At 40.9% G+C, this 20,320-nt stretch overlaps 1 protein-coding gene and 1 pseudogene across 5 annotated transcripts in view; one reads left to right on the forward strand and one right to left on the reverse strand.

The window, feature by feature from the left end:
• Window positions 1-20,320, reverse strand: part of DOCK3 (dedicator of cytokinesis 3) — a 675,444-nt gene that overhangs the window by 507,317 nt on the left and 147,807 nt on the right. The window lies entirely within an intron of this gene.
• LOC103228617 (hsc70-interacting protein-like) lies at window positions 90-1,770 on the forward strand (annotated as a pseudogene).

A 20,320-nucleotide genomic window follows, 5' to 3' on the forward strand; every position in this document is an offset into this window, starting at 1 on the left:
AAAAGATAGATGAACCATTAAGTCAGGAAAGTGATCTAGAAATCAACAATGAAGATGTGATTGAACCAGACACTGATGCCTCTCAAGAAATGGGAAATGAAACTGTAAAGATAACTAAGAAGATGAAGATCAGGCAAATGGTAAGAAAGCAGCTGCGGCCAGGTGCAGTGACTCATGCCTGTAATCCCAGCACTCTGGGAGCCTGAAGCAGGCAGGTCACGAGGTGAGGAGTTTGAGACCAGCCTTACCAACATGGTGAAACCCCATCTCTACTATACAAAAATTAGCCAGGCGTAGCGGTGCATACCTGTAATCCCAGCTCCTCAGGAGGCTGAGGCAGGAGAATCGCTTGAACCCAGGAGGCGGAGGTTGCAGTGAGCTGAGATCATGCCACTGCACTCCAGCCTGGCAACAGAGCAAGACTCCATATCAAAAAAGATAAGGGAGGGGAGGGGAGGGGAGGGGAGGGGAGGGGAGGGGAGGGGAGGGGAGGCGAGAGGAGAGGAGGGGAGGGGAGGCGAGAGGAGAGGAGAGGAAGCGAGGCTGCCATTGAAGCCCTAGATAATGGTGCACTACAGAAAGCCACTGCCTTGTTCACAGATGCCATCAAGCTGAATCCTCGCTTGACCATTCTGTATGTCAAGAGAGTCAGTGTCTTTATCACATTACAGAAGCCAAACATTGCCATTCGAGACTGACAGAACAAATGAAATAAATTCCGATAAGGCTCAGCCTTACAAGCAGTGAGGAAAGCACACAAATTTCTGGGCCATTGGAAAGCAGCAGCTATAATCTTGCCCCTGACTATAAACTAGATTGTGATAAAGATGCTAGTGCAATGCTGAAAGAAGTTCAACTGAGGGCCAAGAAAATTGCAGAACATTAGAGAAAGGTTGAATAGAAGTATCAAGAGCAAGAAATCAAAGAAAGAATAAAAAGGGTTAAAGAAGGCTCCATAAGATCATGAGAGAGCTCAGAGGCAGAAGAAGCCAGATGACATTCAGGAGCTCAGTATGGCTCTTTTCAAGGTGGCTTTCCCAGGGGAATGCCTGGTAATTTTCCTGGAGCAATGTCTGGAATGGCAGAAATGTCTGGATGCAATGAAATTCTTAGTGATCTAGAGCAGCAGTGTTCGATCTTTTGGCTTCCCTGGACCACACTCAAAGAAGAATTGTCTTGGGCCACACATAAAATACAGTAACACTAACAAGAGCTGATGGGCTTTAAAAAAAAAAATCGCAAAAACTCTCATAATGTTTTAAGAAAGTTGACAAATTTGTGTTGGGCCACATTCAAAGCTGTTCTGGGCTACATATGGCCCATGGGCTTGACAAGCTTGATCTAGAGGTTCTTGCAGCCATGCAGGAAACAGAAGTTATGGTGGTCTTCCAGGATGTGGCCCAGAACACAGCAAATATGTCAAAACACCAGAGCAACCAAAAAGTTATGAATCTCATCAGTAAATTGTCAGCCAATTAAGTGAAGCAAAATGCCCTTCGGACAAGTAAAACTCCCTAGGTGAAGGAAAAACAAACTAGATCACCTAATAAATGTTACAATAATACAAACAAGTGTACCTCTGATCAAGACAACTAGAAGGCTTTGAAGAACATCTCTATCCCTCTTTCCCAAATGCAGCTGAATATTTTACTATGGTTTGCCATTAGGATATTCATTCAAATCATGTGTTCCTGCTAGAAATTACAAACTATAATAAAACACTAAATATTTATACTGAATAAAATACTAAATATTTTAAACCTTAAAACATTTAAAACAAAAGGATGTGTTAGTTCATATATTTTTCTTTAATAATCATTTTGTATTTTTCCCTTAAATCATTAGGCAAGGAAGATACTTAAGTATGGAGATTTATTGCTCTGGTTTTAGTGAAATACAGGTTTACAAGTAGGAGACAAATAAAACTAATTTAAGTAGATAAAGTTTGAGTTGAATATATGATTAGTGAGGAATTTTGATTTCTCTTTTTAAATGTTTTTTTAACATGAATAATTCTGATAAAACTATTAATATTACCAGTATTTCAACAGAACCTGAGGAGAGACTGGAAGTACTTGGTATAGCAGCAGTGATCTTATTATGTTTTACATAGCATGCACCCTCGTGCCAGTTACATTTAAACCTTACATAATGGTAAAGAATTTTCTTTAATGCTCCAGTAGAGCTGGCTTATTCAGCTCTGTTCTTATTCAATATATCAAGAAAATGTTTCATATTATTTCAACAGCGAACAGGCGAAGACTCTCAAAACACAACAGTGTTTTTAATTCAAAAACTTAAAGAGGAAGAGACGACTGCAACTTCATTCTATGAGGCAAGCACTGCTCTGATACCAAAATCAGACAGGGACACAACAAACAAGAAAACTATAGGCCAATAATCCTGATCAACATAAATGGAAAAATCTTCTACAAAATATCAAATACTCAAATTCAACAACATATCAAAAACATCATTCATCATGATCAAGTGGGATTCATCCCAGGGAATCAAGAATGGTTAAACACATGAAAATCAAAAAACATGATACATCACATCAACAAAATCAGAGACAAAATCCGTATCATTTCAATGGGTGCTGAAAACGCATTGATAAAGTTCAAAATCCCTTCATGATAAAACCTCTAAACAAACTGGGTACAGAAGGAATTTACCTGAACACAACAATGGCCACACATAACAAACCCATAGCTAATAATCATACTGAACGAACAGGGAAAAATTGAAAGTCTTTCCAAAGAGATCTCAAACAAGACAAGGATAAGACTTCCACCACTTTTATTTAACATAGTACTGCAAGTCCTAGCCAGAACAAACAGGCAAGAGAAAGAAGTGAAAGGTAACTCAAATTGGAATTTTAAAAATCCAATTATCCTTGTTTGCAGACAACATAATTTTTTTTTATTTTACTTTAACTTCTGGGATACATGTGCAAAACGTGCAGGTTTGTTACATAGGTACACATGTGCCATGGTGGTTTGCTCCACATATCAACTCATCATCTAGGTTTTAAGCCCCGCATGCATTAGGTATTTGTCTTAATGCTCTCCCACCCTTTCCCTACAACTCTGGTGTGTGATGTTCCCCTCTCTGTGTCCATGTGTTCTCATTGTTCAACTCCCACTTAAGAGTGAGAACGTGTGGTGTTTGGTTTTCTGTTTCTATGTTAGTTTGCTGAGAATGATGGCTTCCAGCCTCATTCATGTGCCTGCAAGCACATGAACTCATTCTTTTCTATGGCCACAATGACCTTATATTTAGAGAAACCTAAAGACACCACCACAAAAAAGCTCAGAACTGAAAAATGTATTTAGTGACGTTGCAGCATACAACCTCAACATACAAAAATTAGTAGCATTTACACATACTACCAGTGAAAAATCAAAAAAGTTCTCTGATTTACAATCACTACCAAAAAAAAAATAAAAAACTTAGGAATAAATTTAACCAAGTAAGTGGAAGATCTCTACAAGTAAAACTACAAAACACTAATGAAAGAAACTGAAGAGGACACAAAATAAATGGAAAGATATGCCAGGTTCATGGATTAGAAGAATTAATATTGTTAAAATGCCTATACTTTTTTCGTTTTTTAAATTTATTTCTAAGATACAGGGTCCCATTTCATCAACAGGCTGGAGTGCAGTGGAACAATTAGCTCACTGCAGCCTTGAACTCCTAGGCTCAAGGGATCCTCCTGCTTCAGCCTCCCAGGTAGCTGGGACTACAAATGCATCCACCATGCCCAGCTAATTTTTTCTTTTATTTTTTGCAGACATAAGGTTTTGCCATCTTGCTTAGGCAGGTCTCAAACTTCTGGGCTCAAGTGACCCTCCCACCTCAGCCTCCCAAAGTGCTGAGATTACAGGTGTGACCTATCACATCCAGCAAAATACACTTCCCAAAGCAATCTATACATTTAATGCAATTCCTATCAAAATACCAATGACAGGAGGAAAAGATGGAGCAAGATGCTGAAATAGAAGGCTCCACTGATCACTCCACTGAGAGGACAATTTAACAAAAAACAAAACAAAAGAAAAAAAAAAACACCTTCATAAAAACCAAAACTCAGGCAAGTACTTACAGCATCCGATTTTAACTTTACGTTACTGAAAGAGAAAATGAAGAGGTAGAAAAAACAGTTTTGTGGGTTTTTTTTGTTTTTTTTTTTTTGATACAGAGTCTCGCTCTGTCGCCCGGGCTGGAGTACAGTGGCCGGATCTCAGCTCACTGCAAGCTCCGCCTCCCGGGTTCACGCCATTCTCCTACCTCAGCCTCCCGAGTAGCTGGGACTACAGGCGCCCGCCACCTCGCCCGGCTAGTTTTTTCTACTTTTTAGTAGAGACGGGGTTTCACCGTGTTAGCCAGGATGGTCTCGATCTCCTGACCTCGTGATCCGCACGTCTCGGCCTCCCAAAGTGCTGGGATTACAGGCTTGAGCCACCGCGCCCGGCCGAAAAAACAGTTTTGAATCACAGACACCACACTTCCCCCAACCCATAGCAGCTACTGCATGGTGCAGAGAACAATTCTGTATGCTGGGGGAGAAAGAGCGCATAGAAATTGGGAGGCATTGAACTCAAAGATGTTCCATTAGAGCAGAAATAAAAACCAGAATAAATTTGGCTGATGTGTGCCCATGAAGAAAGCATTTAAACCAGCCCTAGGCAGAGGAGAATAGTTGATCTCAGTGATTGGAACTGGAGTTCCTGAAAGTCTCACCACCTCAGGCTAAAGACTCTGGGGCTCTAAATAAACTTGAAAGGCAGTCTAGGCCACAAGGACTGTAACTCCTAGGTGAGTCCCAGTGGCAAACCAGACCCAGAGCCAGTGGATTAGGAAACACACAATCTAATGAGAGAACAGCTAGGGTAGCTAAGAAAGTGCTGGCATCACCTCTCCCTTAACCCCCCAGGCTGCACAGCTTGCAGCTCCAACAGACCCCTTCCTTTTGTGTGAGGAGAGGAGAGGAAAGAGTGAAGAAGACTTTGTCTGGCATCTTGGATACCAGCTCAGTCACAGCAGTATAAGGCACTGCTCAGAGTCGTGAGGTCATGAGGTCCCCTTTCCAGGCCCTACCTCCCAGATGACACTTCTAAACATGCCCCGGGCCAGAAGAGAACACTGCCTTGAAAGGAAGGGCAAAATCCTAGCAAAATTCATCATCTGCTACCTAAAGAGCCGTTGGGGCCCTGAATAACCAGGAGTGATACCCAGGTACTACATCAAGGGCCTTGGGTTTCTAATCTGAAACTTGCTGGCTTCGGGCGAAATTCAGCACATTTCCAGCTGTGTTGGCTACCAGGCAAGGCTTCTGCTTGAGAAAAGTGGAGGGGAAAAGTAAAGGGGTCTTTCTCTTACACCTTAGGAACCAACGAGGTCACAGGTAGGTACAGAACAAAGCAGGCTCTTGGGTCCCTGATTCCAGGACTTGGCTCTTGGACAGCATTTTTGGACCTGTCCTGGGCCAGGGAGGAGCCCGCTGCCCTGAAGGGTGAGTCTCAGGCCAGGAAAGAGTCACCACAAGCTGACTGAAGAGCTCTTGGCCTTAAAATATTGGTGGTAGTCTGGCAGTAGGCCCCATGGGCCTGTGACGGCAGGGGTCACAGGATGAGGCTCCTTTGCCTTTGGAAAGGGGAGGAAAGAAGGGGAAAGATGGTGTCTTGTGGTTTTGGTGTCAGCTCAACTATGGTACAAGAGAACACAAGGCAGACTTCTTAGGTTTTTGACTCTAGTCCCTGGCTCCCAGATATCACCTCTAAACCCACCCAGGAACTGGGGAAACTCAGTACCCTGAAGGAAAGGACACAGGCCTGACTGGCTTTGCCACCTGCTCATTCTAGAGCTCCAGGGCCTTGAACAGACATATACAGTAGCCAGGGAGCGGTTACAGTAGGCCTTGGGTAAGACCCAGTGGACCTGGCTTCAGGTCTGACCCAGCAGTCCTAGTGGTGGTGACCACAGAGGTGCTTGCGTCACTCAGACTCCAGCTTCAGGTGGCTCAAAACAGAGAGAGAGACTGCTTGTTTGGCAGAAAGTAAGAGAAGAGAACAAGAGTCTCTGTCTGATAACACAGAGAATTCTTCCAGATACTGTCCAAGACCATCAAGGTGGTCCCTCTACAAATCTGAAAAAACCACAGCATTAACTAGACTTGGGGTCTCCCCTAAAGCAGACACAGCTTAAATCACAACAGCCAAGTCCCTTTGAATATCTGGAAGGCCTTCCTAAGAAAGACAAGTACAAACAAGCTCAATAAATAACTAACTCAAAGACTACCTTAAATAACTAACTCTTCAATGCCTACCACAGACAAAACTCCACAAGTATCAAGACCATATCGAGGAAAATATGGCCTTACCAAATAAACTAAATAAGGCACCCAGAACCAAATCCAGAGAAACAGAGATGTATGACCTTTCGGAGAACTCAAAATAGTTTTTTTTAGTAAACTCAAAGAAATTCAAGATAACACACAGAAGAAATCCAGAATTTTATCAGGTAAATTTAGCAAAGAGACTGAAATAATTTAAAATAATCAAGCCAAAATTCTGGAGTTGAAAAATGCAACTGACATACTGAATAATGCACCAGAGTCTGTTGAATCAAGAATGATTCATTGTGCAGAATGAATCAAGCACAAGAAAGAATTAGTGAGTTTTAAGACAGGCTACTTGAAAATACACAAAGGAGACAAACATTAAAAGAATAAAAAACAACGAAGCAAGATGACAGGATCTAGAAAATAGCCTCAAAAGAGCAAATCTAAGGGTTGGCCTTAAAGAGGAGGTAGAGAAAGAAATAGGGTTTGGAACTTTACTATAAGGAAAAAAAAAAAAAATTAGCCAGGCATGGTGGCGGGTGCCTGTAGTCCCAGCTTCTCGGGAGGCTGAGGCAGGAGAATGGCGTGAACTCAGGAGGCAGCAGAGCTTGCAGTGAGCGGAGATCGCGCCAGTGCACTCCAGCCTGGGCCACAGAGCGAGACTCCATCTCAAAAAAAAACAAAAAAAAAAAAACAAAAAGAAATAATAACAGAGAACCCTCCAAACATAGCAAGAGACATCCATATCCAAGTTCAAGAAGGTTACAGAACACCAAGCAAATTTAACCCACAGAAGACTACCTTAAGACATTTAATAATCAAACTCACAAAGGTCAAGGATTTAAAAAAGGATCCTAAAAGCAGCAAGAGAAAAGAAACAAATAACTAACATACAATGGAGCTCCAACATGTCTAACAACAAACTTTTCCATGGAAACCTTACAGGCCAGAAGAGTGGCATAACATATTTAAAGTGCTGAAGAAAAAAACAACTTTTACCCTAGAATAACGTATACAGGGAAAATACATTTAAAACATGAAGGAGAAATAAAGGCTTTCCCAGATAAACAAAAGCAGATGGATTTCATCAACACCAGACCTGTCCTACAAAAAATGCTAAAGGGAGTACTTCAATCAGAAAGAAAAAGGATGATGACAAGCAACAAGTAATCACCTGAAGGTACGAAACTCATCGGTAATACTAAGTACACAGAAAAATACAGAATATTATATATAAACTGTAACTGCAGTGTGTAAACTACTCTTATTCTAAGTAGAAAGACAAAATGATTAGCCCACAAAAAATAATAACTACAACAACTATTCAGGAGAGGCAGTACAATAAAATATAAAAAGAAACAAAAAGTTGAAAAGCAGGGGAATTAAATTAAGTTAAAGTTTTTCTAAGTTTTCTTTTTGCTTGTAAGTTTATGCTAACAGTGTTAAGCTGTTATCAGCTAAAAATAATGGATAATAAGGTAGTATTTGCAAGCCTCATGGTAATCACAAAAAAAAATACAAGAGATCCAAAAAAAGCAAAAAATTAAATCATATCACTGGAGAAAAATATCTTCACAAAAAAGCAGAATGGAAAGAAAGAAAAAAGAGAAGACAACAAAACAACCAGAAAACAAATAACAAAAGAACAGGAATAAGTCCTTACTTATCAATAATAAATGGAAAGGGACTAAACTTTCCAATCAAAGGATATAGCATGGTTGAATAAATGAAAACACAAGACCCAATGATCTTTTGCTTACAAGAAGCACACTTACCCTATAAAGGTACACGTGCACTAAAAATAAAAACATGAAAAAAGATATTCCATACCAATGGAAACCAAAAAAGAGCAGAAGTAGCTATACTTAGACAAAATAGATTTCAAGACAAAAATTAAAAGAAGATTTGAAGAAGTACACTATATAACAATAAAGTGTCAATTCGGTAAGAGAATATAACAATTTTAAGTACATATGCACCCAACACTGGAGAACACAAATATACCAACCAAATATTATTAGAGTGAAAGACAAAGATAGACTTTAATACAATAATAGCTGGAGACATCAACACCCCACTTTCAGTATTGGAGATATCTTCCAGGCAGAAAATCAACAAAGAAACATCAGACTTAATCTGCACTACAGATGAAATGAATCGAATAGATATTTACAGAACATTTCATGCAAAGGCAGCAGAATACACATTCTCTTCCTCAGCACATGCATTATTCTCAGGGACAAACTATATGTTAGGTCACAAAACAACTCTTAAAATATTTTTAAAATGGAAACAATATTAAGCATCTTCTTTGACCACAATGGAATAAAACTAGAAATCACAACAAAAAGATTTGTAGAAACTATACAAATATACGCAAATGAAACAACATGCTCTTGAATAACCAGTGGATCAGTGAAGTAATTTTTTAAAACATTGAAAAATTTCTGGAAAGAAAAATACAGCAAAAGCAGTACTTTGATGGAAGTTTACAGCTATAAGTACCTACATCAATAAAGAAGAAAACTTTAAACAATCTAACAATCCATCTTAAAGGACTAGCAAAGCAAGAGCAAATCAAACCCAAAATCAGCAGAAGAAAAAAAAAGATCAGGTCACACATGGTGGCTCACACCTGTAATCCCAGCACTTTGGGAGGCCAAAGCAGGTGGAGTTTGCTCTCAGGAGTTTGAGACCAGCCTGGCCAACATGACAAAATCCCATTTCTACCAAAAACACAAGAAATTAGCTGGGCATGGCAGCACGCGCCTGTGGTCCCAGCTACTCAGGAGGCTGAGATGGGAGAATCACTTGAGCCTAGGAGGCAGAGGTTGCCGTGAGCTGAGATCACACCACTGACTCCAGCCTGAGTGACACTGAGACCCCATCTCAAAAAAAAAAAAAAAAAAAAAAAAAATTCAGAGCAGAAATAAAATTGAAACAAAGAAAACAATTTTTAAAAATGAAAAAAGTTGGTTTTTTGAAAAGTTAAACAAAACTGACAAACCTTTAGCCAGACCAAAAAACCAGATTATCCAAATAAATAAAATCAGGGATGAAAATTGAGACATTACAACTGATACTGCAGAAAAATAAAGGATCATTAGTGGCTACTATGAGCAAGTATATGCCAATACCACTAAATTGGGAAATCTAGAAGAAATTCCTAGACCTACAACTTACCAGTATTAAACAATGAAGAAATCCAAAACCTGCAAAGACCAGTAACAAGATCAAAGCCATAATAAAAAATCAGCTTGGTGCAGTGGCTCACGCCTATAATCCCAGCACTCTGGGAAGCTGAGGCAGGTGGATCACTTGAGCCCAGGAGTTTGAGACCAGCCTGGGCAAAATGTTTCGTGAAACCCTAACTCTACAAAATATACAAAAATTAGTCAGGTGTGGTGGTGTGTGCCTGTAGTCCCAGCTACTTGGGGATCTGAGGTGTGAGAAATGCTTGAGTCCAGGGAGGGTGAAGCTGAAGTAAGCCATAATCATGCCACCACACTCCAGAATGGGTGACAGAGTGAGATCCTGTCTCCAAAGAAAAAACAAAAGTAGGCCGGGCATAGTGGCTCAAGCCTGTAATCCCAGCACTTTGGAAGGCTGAGGTGGGCAGATCACGAGGTTAGGAGATTAAGACCATTCTGGCCAACATGGTGAAACCCTGTCTCTACTAAAAATACAAAAATTAGCTGGCTGTGGTGGCACGTGCCTGTAATCCCAGCTACTCAGGAGGCGGAGGCAGGAGAATCACTTGAACCCGGGAGGCGGAGATTGTAGTGAGCCGAGATCGTGCCATTGCACTCCAGTCTGGCGACAGAGCGAGACTCCGTCTCAAAAAAAAAAAAAAAAAAGTCTCTCAGTAAAGAAAAGCCTGGGACCCAACGGCTTCAGTGCTGAATTCTACCAAACATTTAAAGAACTAATACCAATCCTCTTTCAAATATTACAAAAAATAGAGGAAGAGGGGATACTTCCAAACCATTCTATGAGGCCATTATTACCCTAATATCAAAATCAAACAATGACACATGAAAAAGGAAAACTACAGGCCAATATCTCTGGTGAACACTGACGCAAACATCCTCAACAAAATACTAGCAAAACGAATTCAACAGTATGTTAAAGAGATCATTCATCATGATCAAGTAAGATTCATCCCTGGGACGGAAGGATGGTTCTACATACACAAATCAATGTGATACATCATTACCAACAAAAGACAAAAACCACATGATCATTTCAATTGATTATGAAAAAGCATCTGAAGTTCAAAATCCCTTCATGGAAAAAAAAAAAAACCCTCAAAAAAAAACAGCAAGTAACTAGAAACACACCTCAACATAATAAAGGCCATATATGACAGACCCACAGCTAATATAATACTGACTGCGGAAAAGCTGAAAGCCTTTCTTTCCTCTAAGATCTGGAACACTATAAGGATGCCCACTTTCCATGTTTCTCAACATAGTACTGGAAGTCCTAGGTACAGCAATCAGACAACAGAAAGAAATACAGGGCATCCAATTTGGAAAGAAAAAGTCAAGTTATCCTTACAGATGATATAATCCTATATTTAGAAAAACCTAAAGACTACACACACACACAAACACACACACACAAAAAAAACCTATTAGAACTGATAAATTCAGTAAAGTCACAGGATACAAAATGAACATACAAATGTCAGTAGCATTCCTATACGCCAACAGTAAACAATTTAAAAGAGAAATTCAAAAAGTAATTTTCTTTACAATAACCACACATAAAATTAAATCTATGAGGTAACCAAAGTAGTAAAAGATTTCTATCATAAAAACTATAAAACAAGGACTAAAGAAATTGAAGGGATGCCAAAAAATAAAAACACATTCCATGTTCATGGATTGCATGAATCAATGCTGTTAAAGTGTCTATACTTCCCAAAGAAATCTACAGATTCAATGCAATCCCTACTAAAATACCAATGACATTCACAGAAACAGAAAAAAAAATCCTAAAATATATTTAGAACCACAAAAGAAACAGAATAGCCACAGCTACCCTAAGAAAAAGAACAAGTCTGGTGGAATCACATTACCCGACTTCAAATTATACTAGAGAGCTATAGTAACCAAAAGAGCATGGTATCGGCATAAATAGTGGCATAAATATAGACATACACACCAAAGGAACACAATAGAGAACCCATAAACAAATGTACACATCTACAGTGAACTCATTTTCAATAAAGGTGCCCAGAACATACACTGAGGAAAAGACAATCTCTTTAATAAATGGTGCTGGGGAACCTGAGTATCTACATACAGAATGAAACTAGACCCCATCACTCACCATATAAAAATATCTAATCAAAATGGGTGAAAGATTTGAATATACCCTCAAACTACAAAACTACTAGAAGAAAATCTTGGGGAAACTCTCCGGGTCACTGGTCGGTCAAAGCTTTGTCTGAAAAAAAAAAAAAAAAAGAGTTTCGCTTTCTCACCAGGCTGGAGTGTAGTGCCGCAATCTGGGCTCACCATAACCCCTGACTCCCTGCTTCAAGGGATTCTTCTGCCTCAGCCTCCCGAGTAGCTGGGATTACAGGCACATGCCACCATGCCCAGCTAATTTTTGTATTTTTAGTAGAGACGGGGTTTCACCATGTTGGCCAGGATGGTCTCGATCTCCTGACCTCGTGATCTGCCCACCTCAGCCTCGCAAAGTGCTGGGATTACAGGCATAAGCCACTGTGCCCAACCCCGCCAAAAAATTCTTAAGTAATACCCCAAAAGGACAGGTAACAAAAGAAAAAATGGACAAACGGGATCACATCGTTACAAAGCTTCTTCACAGCAAAGGAAACAATCAACAAAATGAACAATCCACAGAATAAGAGAAAATATTAATGACCAGAATATATAAGGAACTCAAACAACTCTACAGGAAAAAAATCAAATAATCTGATCAAAAAACGGGCAAAAGATCTGAACAGACATTTCTCAAAAGAAAATATACCAACTGTAAAACAGGCATATGAAAAGGTACTCGACATCACTGATCACCAAAGAAATACAACTCAAAACTACAATGAAATATCATCTCACCCGAGTCAAAATGGCTTATATCCAAAAGACAAACAATAACAAATGCTGGTGAGGATGTGGAGAAAAGGGAAACCTTGTATGCTGTTGGTGGGAATGTCAATTAGTACAACCACTATGGAGAATAGTTTGGAGGTTCCTCCAACAACAAAATTAGAGCTACTATATGATCCAGCAATCCCACTGCTGGTTATATAGCCAAAAGAAAGGAAATCAATATATCGAAGAGATATATGTGCTCCCATGTTTGTTGCAGCACTGTTAACAACAGCCAAGATTTGGAAGCAATCTAAGCATCTATCAACAGACAAACGGATAAACAAAATGTGGTACACATATACAATTGAGTACTATTCAGTCATGAAGAAGAAGAAGATCCTGTTATTTGCAACAACATGGATGAAACTGGAGATCATTACTTTAAGTGAAATAAACCAGGCACAGAAAGACAAACATCACATGTTATCACTTATTTCTGGGATCTAAAAACCAAAACAACAGACCTCATGGAGATAGAGAGTAGAATGGTTGCCAGAGGGTGGGAAGGGTCATAGAGAAACAGAGGGTGAGGTGGAGATGGCTAATGTGTACAAAAAAATAGGTAGAATGTATAAGACCTAAAATTTGAAAGCACAACATGGTGACTACAGTCAATAATAACTGGATTGTACATTTAAAAATAACTAAAATAGTACAATTAGACTGTTGGTAACACAAAAGATAAAAGCTTGAGGGGATAGATACCCCATTCTCCATGATGTGATTGTTACACATTGCATGCCTGCATCAAAACATCTCATTTACCCCACAAATGTATAAATCTACTATGTACCCCCCAAAATTAAACATTAAAAATTAAAGAGAAAACCTCTGACACTCCTCACAGAAAGGGGAAAAAAAATCTTAAAATGTATATGGAACCACAAAAGACCCCAAGCAGCTACTGCTGGGCAAAAAGAACAAGGCTGGAAGCATCATAATACCTGACTTCAAAATATACTACTACAAAGCGATAGTAAACAAAACAGCATGACTGGCATAAAAACACACATAGATCAATAGAACAGAATAGAGAACTCAGAAATAAGCCCACACACTTACAGCCAATTCATTTGCAACAAAGGAACCAAGAATATACATTGGAGAAAGGAGTCCCTTTAATAAATGGTGCTGCAAAAACTGGATATTCCTACGCAAAAGAACGAAACTAGATCCCCATCTTCAACCATATACAAAAATCAACTCAAAATGGATTAAAAACTTAAATGTAAGACCTGGCACTATTAAACTACTAAAACAAAACAAAATTAGATAAACACTACAGGACATTGGCTTGAGCAAAAATTGTTGGGGAAGACCTGAAAAATCACAGGCAACAAAAGCAAAAACAGACAAATGGGATTACATCAAACTAAAGTTCTTCAAAGCAAACAATCAATAAAGTGAAGAAAGAACCTACAGAATGAAAGGAAATAATCTGCAAATTATCCATCTGTCAAGGGATTAATAACCAGAATATACGAAGAACTCAATAGCAAAAAAAAAAAAAATCCAATTTTAAAATGGACGAAATACCTGAATGGACATTTCTCAAAAGATGTATAAATGGCTACAGGTATATTAAACAATGCTGCTCAATACCACTAATAATCAGGAAAATGTAAATCAAAACTACAATGAGATACTCACCTTACCCTAGTTACAATAGCTATTACTAGAAAGACAAAAAAATAACAACTACTGGCAAGAAATGTAGAGAACAGGGACAGCACATACACTGTTGGCAGGAATGTAAAGTGACATAGCCATTACAGAAAACAACACAGGGGTTTCTCAAAAAACTTAAAAAGGACTACCATATGATCCAGCAATCCCCTGCTTGGTACATATCCGAAGAAAAAGAAATGAGTGTGTAGAAGATAGAGCTGCATGCCTATGTTTATTGGAGCACCACTGGCAATAGCCAAGATGTGAAATCACCCTAAGTGTTCATCAACACAAGAAGGGATAAAGAAAATAAAGCACATATACAAAACTGAATGTTATTCAGTGATAAAAACAAATAAAATCCTGTCATTTGCAGCAACATAAATGGAACTGGTGATCATTAGGTTAAGTGAAACAACACAGTCACACAGTTTGTTTGTTCTCAGGATGCCTGACTAGGGATGTTGGGTGCCAGCTCTTCTCAGAAAGAAGATCAAAGTTACTGGTGAATGGACAAATCCCAAAAGAAAAACTGAGAAAAAGTAGCCAGGACTTGTCAGAGTAGCCATGGGAAGAACATGGGATTCAAAAAGGAAAGTATCAAGAGTCTAGCAAAGATCAACCGCTGGAAAACTGGAGTCTCATGGAAAGGATAGGTGGGAGTACTTCTGTGCTGCACTCACCCCTGTAACATTCTATGAATCGCCAAACTGCTGGAAAGTCCCTCTGCCCTTGTAACACAGAGCTATGCTATTGGTGATTATTTGGGAACTTCTCAAGGACAAAGAACTGGGTAGTCAGCTCACACAGGCTACCTGCATTCCCCTCAGACCTGAACTGAGACAGACCATGCCATAGAGGTTCCGCACTTGTCGTAGGCCACTATCATACCCAGGGACTCTCTGCCCTTGAGTCACAGTACCACCAGATCCCCTGCAAACATACCCTACAATCCACTCTGACTTTGACAAACACAGAGAACCACTGAGTCCCTGGGAAGCTGCAGGATGCCTGGAGATCTAACCCTCAGTGTAGGCCACCCATAAGCGAGGGGGAAGTGTAGGCCACCCATAAGGGAGGGGGAAGTGCAGCCCACCAAAGCCCTCGTTGGCACAAATAAAACACAGGAGTAGTGCCAATCACTGCAGGGGCCAGCACCAACACCCAGAAATGGCTGTGGAGAACGGGTCCTCTCCCACCCTAACTGCTCCCATTCATTGTTGCAGAAGCAGCAGCAGTTCTTCCCACTGGAGGAAGACACATGTGTACTTGCAGAAAGTGTTATTTGTGCTTTTCATGGTGGCTACACCCTTGCTGAATGTAAGCCCATGCCACTCGGGCCTACATGAAAGGAAGGGCCCAACTCCCCCTCCCTACACAAAATGGCAGTGTCCTGGCAATAAAGGACAGCCAATTCATGAAGTTGCCTGCTCTGGATTAGGGGAAGAGGCTCTTATGAAGTGAAGGTCATGAGCCCTGCAACAAAGGCATGATAGGGAAGCATGCTGCACTCCTACCGAATAATGACGAGGAGCTGATGCACTCCTGAGCCCCTCCCCTACGAACTAAGCACACTCCAACAGGATGGCTTCCTGCCACCCCCACGGCAGGACAGGTGCTTACACTTATCATCAGCCAATCTAAGGGAGAACCAGCTCCTACTCTTAAGCACCACCTACTGGATTTCAGCCTGAACTGTACCACCAAATAAAAGACATGCTGCCCAAAGGGCTTGGTGCTAAATAAGTTAAGCTTCCTGAGTTCTCTGTATCCTCAGCCCTGAAGGATATATGTAAGCTAATTCATCCAATACATCACTACAACAAACAGTATCTGAGAAAGCTGCCACACCGAAGATACCCACAACCAGGGAACTCATACAGAGCCTTGGCCCCCTGAAAGCATCCAGGAACTAAGCCAAACGATTATGCACATCCAGACAAGCAACTGCTACAAGAAATCATCGCCACCAAATCAATCACACAAGAAATGCTCAAAGGAGTTCTAAAGATGAAAAGAAAAGATACTTGCTACCATAAAAGCACACGTAAGTATAAAGCTCACATATCATATAAAGCAATTATACAATTGAGACGGCAAAGCAACTAGCTGACAATACCATCACAAGGACAAAATCTTACATAGCAATATTAACCTTGAACATAAAATAAATGAAACGGCACATTTAAAAGACAGAGAGTGGCAATTTGCATTAAAAAAAAAAAAAAAAGAACCAACCTTCTGCTGCCATCTCATATGTAATGACACCCAAAGGCTCAACATAAAGGGATAAAGATCGCACAAATGCAAAGCAAAAAAACAGAGACGGTGTTGCTCTTATTCTATGAGATAAAACAGACATAAGACCAGCAACAAGAAAAAAAAGACAAAGAAGGCCATTATGCAACAACAAAGGGGTTCAATTCAAAAGAAGATTTAACTATCTCAAATATATACACACCCAATATCATACCACCCAGGATATAGAACATATACTACCAAAATTACAAAAAGAGACAGAGAGCCATACAGCAATAGTGGAGAACTTCAATACCCACAGACAGAACTAGACACATCACTGAGGCAGAGAAAAAAGAAACTGTGGACTTAAACTCTTCACCAAATGACCTAATAGACATCTACAGAATACTCCAGGCAACTACCACAGAATATACCTTTTTCTCATCTGCAGATGAAACACTCTCAAAAATTGACCATTGGGGAGTGGAAAAGATGGCTGACTAGAAGAAGCTAGTGTATGTGTCTCTCACAGGAACAAAAGGCGTGAGTAAATACACCACCTTCAACTGAAACATCCAAGTACTCACACTGGGATTAATCAAGGAAACAACTTGACCCACAGAGAACAAAGAAAAGCAAGACAGGACAACGACCCACCTGGGAGCAACATGGAGCCAGGAGTTCCTCCACCACCCAGCAAAGTGGTGAGTGAATAAGCAACCCTGGAAAACCATGCTTCTCCCACAGATGTTTGCGACCCTCAGATCAGGAGATCCCACTAAACCAGGACCTTCAGTCTTCAGTCTGAGCTACGCAGAGTCTCAGCAGAGCAGTCCCTCAGGCATGCATGGAGACCCTGGAGCCCTAGATACTTGGGCTTCCAGCAAAAGTAACTAGAGCTACAGCAAAGTGGAAGGTTAGGCTGCTGTATGTACCCCTAGGAAAGAGACTGAATCCAGAAAGCTCAGCAGCAATTGCCTGCAGGCCCCACTTCCATGGCACCTCAGAAGATACAACCCACTGGCTTGGAATTTCAGCCAGCTGCCAGTAGTGGCATTGAACCTCCCTAAGAAGGAGCTCCCAGGGGGAGGGGAAGGCTGCCATCTTTGCTGTTTGGGTGACTTGGCCATTCCAGACTTTGGGCTTTGGAGTCTCTGAAGCGAGCAGGGACTGAACAGGACCCCAAGCACAGCACATCTGCTCTACCAAAACATGGCCTGCTTTTTCAAGTAGGTCCTGACCCGTTACTCCTCACCAAACAGGACCTCTCAACCATGGTCTCCAGCCACTTCCTACAAGTGGCTGTGGGCCAGCAGCCAGTTCGTATCTAGAATATACCCCAAGCATACAGTAGCAGCCCTTTGGAAAAATGGCCAGACTATTACATGAGTACCTGTTCCCATAACTCCTCACTGGGCAAGTCCTCCAGGCCTGAGCCTCGAGCCAGCCCCCACTAGAACTATCAAGCCAATACCAACTCAGCAACTCCCTGAGTGGAGCCTCCAGGGGCAACTGAAAGACTCTCTGGCACTGCTTCTGCAATGGAACTGCCCTTCCTACCCTCGGAATAGAGGAAGAAAAGACCCTAAGGGCCTTATCCACACCTCCAACAAGCTGCAGTCGACCCAAAAAGAGGAGACCATTCTGTCGCCTCCAGGTCCCATACAACCCCCACGGCTCATCACCAGACAAGAAACCCCTGACTTGGGCCCACAAACCCTCCATCATGGACTGACTGCACTGAGCAAATTCTGACCTGCATCTCTCTGGGTTGGGGTCCCCAAGAGTCAACCAAACGACCCTTGGCCACAACCAGTACCAAGATCTCTTCCTCTGCTGCCTCTAAGCTGGGAAAGAAACATAAACACTCAGCACAGAGTTGCAGTGGGCAGTCAAGAAGTACAAAGTCATAAATTACAGCCAGCACTCAAGAAAGAGAGGAACCCACACTTTCACAGCATTGAGAGGGAACATGGCTGCAACTGTGAGGAAACACAGGGAAGCCACACAACCGAGCAAGAGTCTACAACTGACCAATGAGCCTAAGTGTCACCTTCTGGATTATACCCCCAAGCTTCAACACCAAAAATACATCACTAACATAACCCCCTCTGAAACGAGAGACAAGAAGTCAGCTTGATATAAAACCCCCACACAAAGCCTCAGCTTAGTGAAAACATCCAGAAAAGTCTACTGACTGTACTCAATCTACGCTGTAGTTAAAGGAACATCCTCGTGCAGAGATGAGAAAATACCAATGCAAGAACTCTGGTAACTCAAATGGCCAGAGTATCATATGTCCTACAAAAAAAACACACCAGGCTGGGCAGTGGCTCACACCTGTAATTCCAACACTTTGGGAGGCCAAGTCAAGAGATTGAGACCATCCTGACCAACATGGTGAAACCCAGTCTCTACTAAAAACACAAAAATTAGCTGGGCAAGGTGGCGTGTGCCTATAGTCCCAGCTACTTGGGAGGCTGAGGCAGGAGAATCACTTAAACCCGGGAGGCGGAGGATGCAGTGAGCCAAGATCAGGCCACTGGCACTCCAGCCTGGCGACAGAGTGAGATTCCGTCTCAAAAAAAAAAAACCACACCAGTTATCCAACAAGAGTTCTTGACCAGGCTGAATTAGCTGGAATGACAGAAACAGAATTCAGAATATAAGTAGAAACAAAAATAATCGAGAGTCAGGAGGATGACAATATGAAACCCAAGGAAAGTAAGAACCACAATAAAGTAATACAGGAGCTGAAGGACAAAATAGTCGATATAAAAAGGAACCTAACGGGTCTGACAGAACTGAATAACCCAATACAAGAATTTCACAGTGTAATCACAAGTATTAACAGCAGAATAATCTAGCTAAGGAAAGAATGTCAGAACTTGAATACTGGTTCTCTGAAATAAGACAGAGAAAAATAAAGAAAAAAAGAATAAAAAGAAATGAACAAAACCTCTGAGAAGTATAAAATTATGTAAAAAGAGGCCAAATTTATGAATCACTGGCATCCCTGAAAGGGAGGGCGAGACAGCAAACAACCTGGAAAATATATTTCAGGATATCATCCATGAAAACTTCCCGAACCTTGCTAGAGAGACCAACAGCCAAATTCAGGAAATAGAGAGAACTCTTGCAAGATTCTACACAAGAAGATCATCCCCAAGACACATAACCATCAGATTTTCCAAGGTTGGAATGAAAGAAAGTATGTTAAAGGCAGATAAAGAGAAAGTGCAGGTCACCTACAAAGGGATCCCCATCAGGGCAACAGCAGACCTCTCAGCTTAAACTCTACAAGCCAGAAGAGACTGGGAGCCTATACTAAACATTTTTTATTACTATTATATTATTATTACATTTTAAGTTCTAGGGTACATGTGCACAACGTGTAGGTTTGTTACATAGGTATACATGTGCCATGTTGGTTTGCTGCACCCATCAACTCATCATTTACATTAGGTATTTCTCCTAATGCTATCCCTCCCCCTGCCCCCCATCCCACAACAGGCCCCCGGGTGTGATGTTCCCCACCCTGTGTCCAAGTGTTCTCATTGTTCAATTCCCACCTATGAGTGAGAACATGAGGTGTTTAGTTTTCTGTCCTAGTGACAGTTTGCTCAGAATGATGGTTTCCAGCTACATTCATGTCCCTGCAAAGGACATGAACTCATCCTTTTTTATGACCACATAGTATTCCATGGTATATACATGCCACATTTTCTTAATTCAGTCTATCATTGATGGACATCTGGGTTGGTTCCAAGTTTTTGCTATTGCGAATACTGCCACAATAAACATACATGTGCATGTGTCTTTGTGGGGAAAAGAAAGAGAGATCAGCCTGTTACTGTGTCTATATAGAAAGAAGTAGACATAAGAGACTCCATTTTGTTCTGTATTTGAGATGCTGTTAATCTGTGACCCTACCCCC

Source organism: Chlorocebus sabaeus, chromosome 22 (genome assembly GCF_047675955.1).
Source record: "Chlorocebus sabaeus isolate Y175 chromosome 22, mChlSab1.0.hap1, whole genome shotgun sequence".
Taxonomy (NCBI): Eukaryota; Metazoa; Chordata; class Mammalia; order Primates; family Cercopithecidae; genus Chlorocebus; species Chlorocebus sabaeus.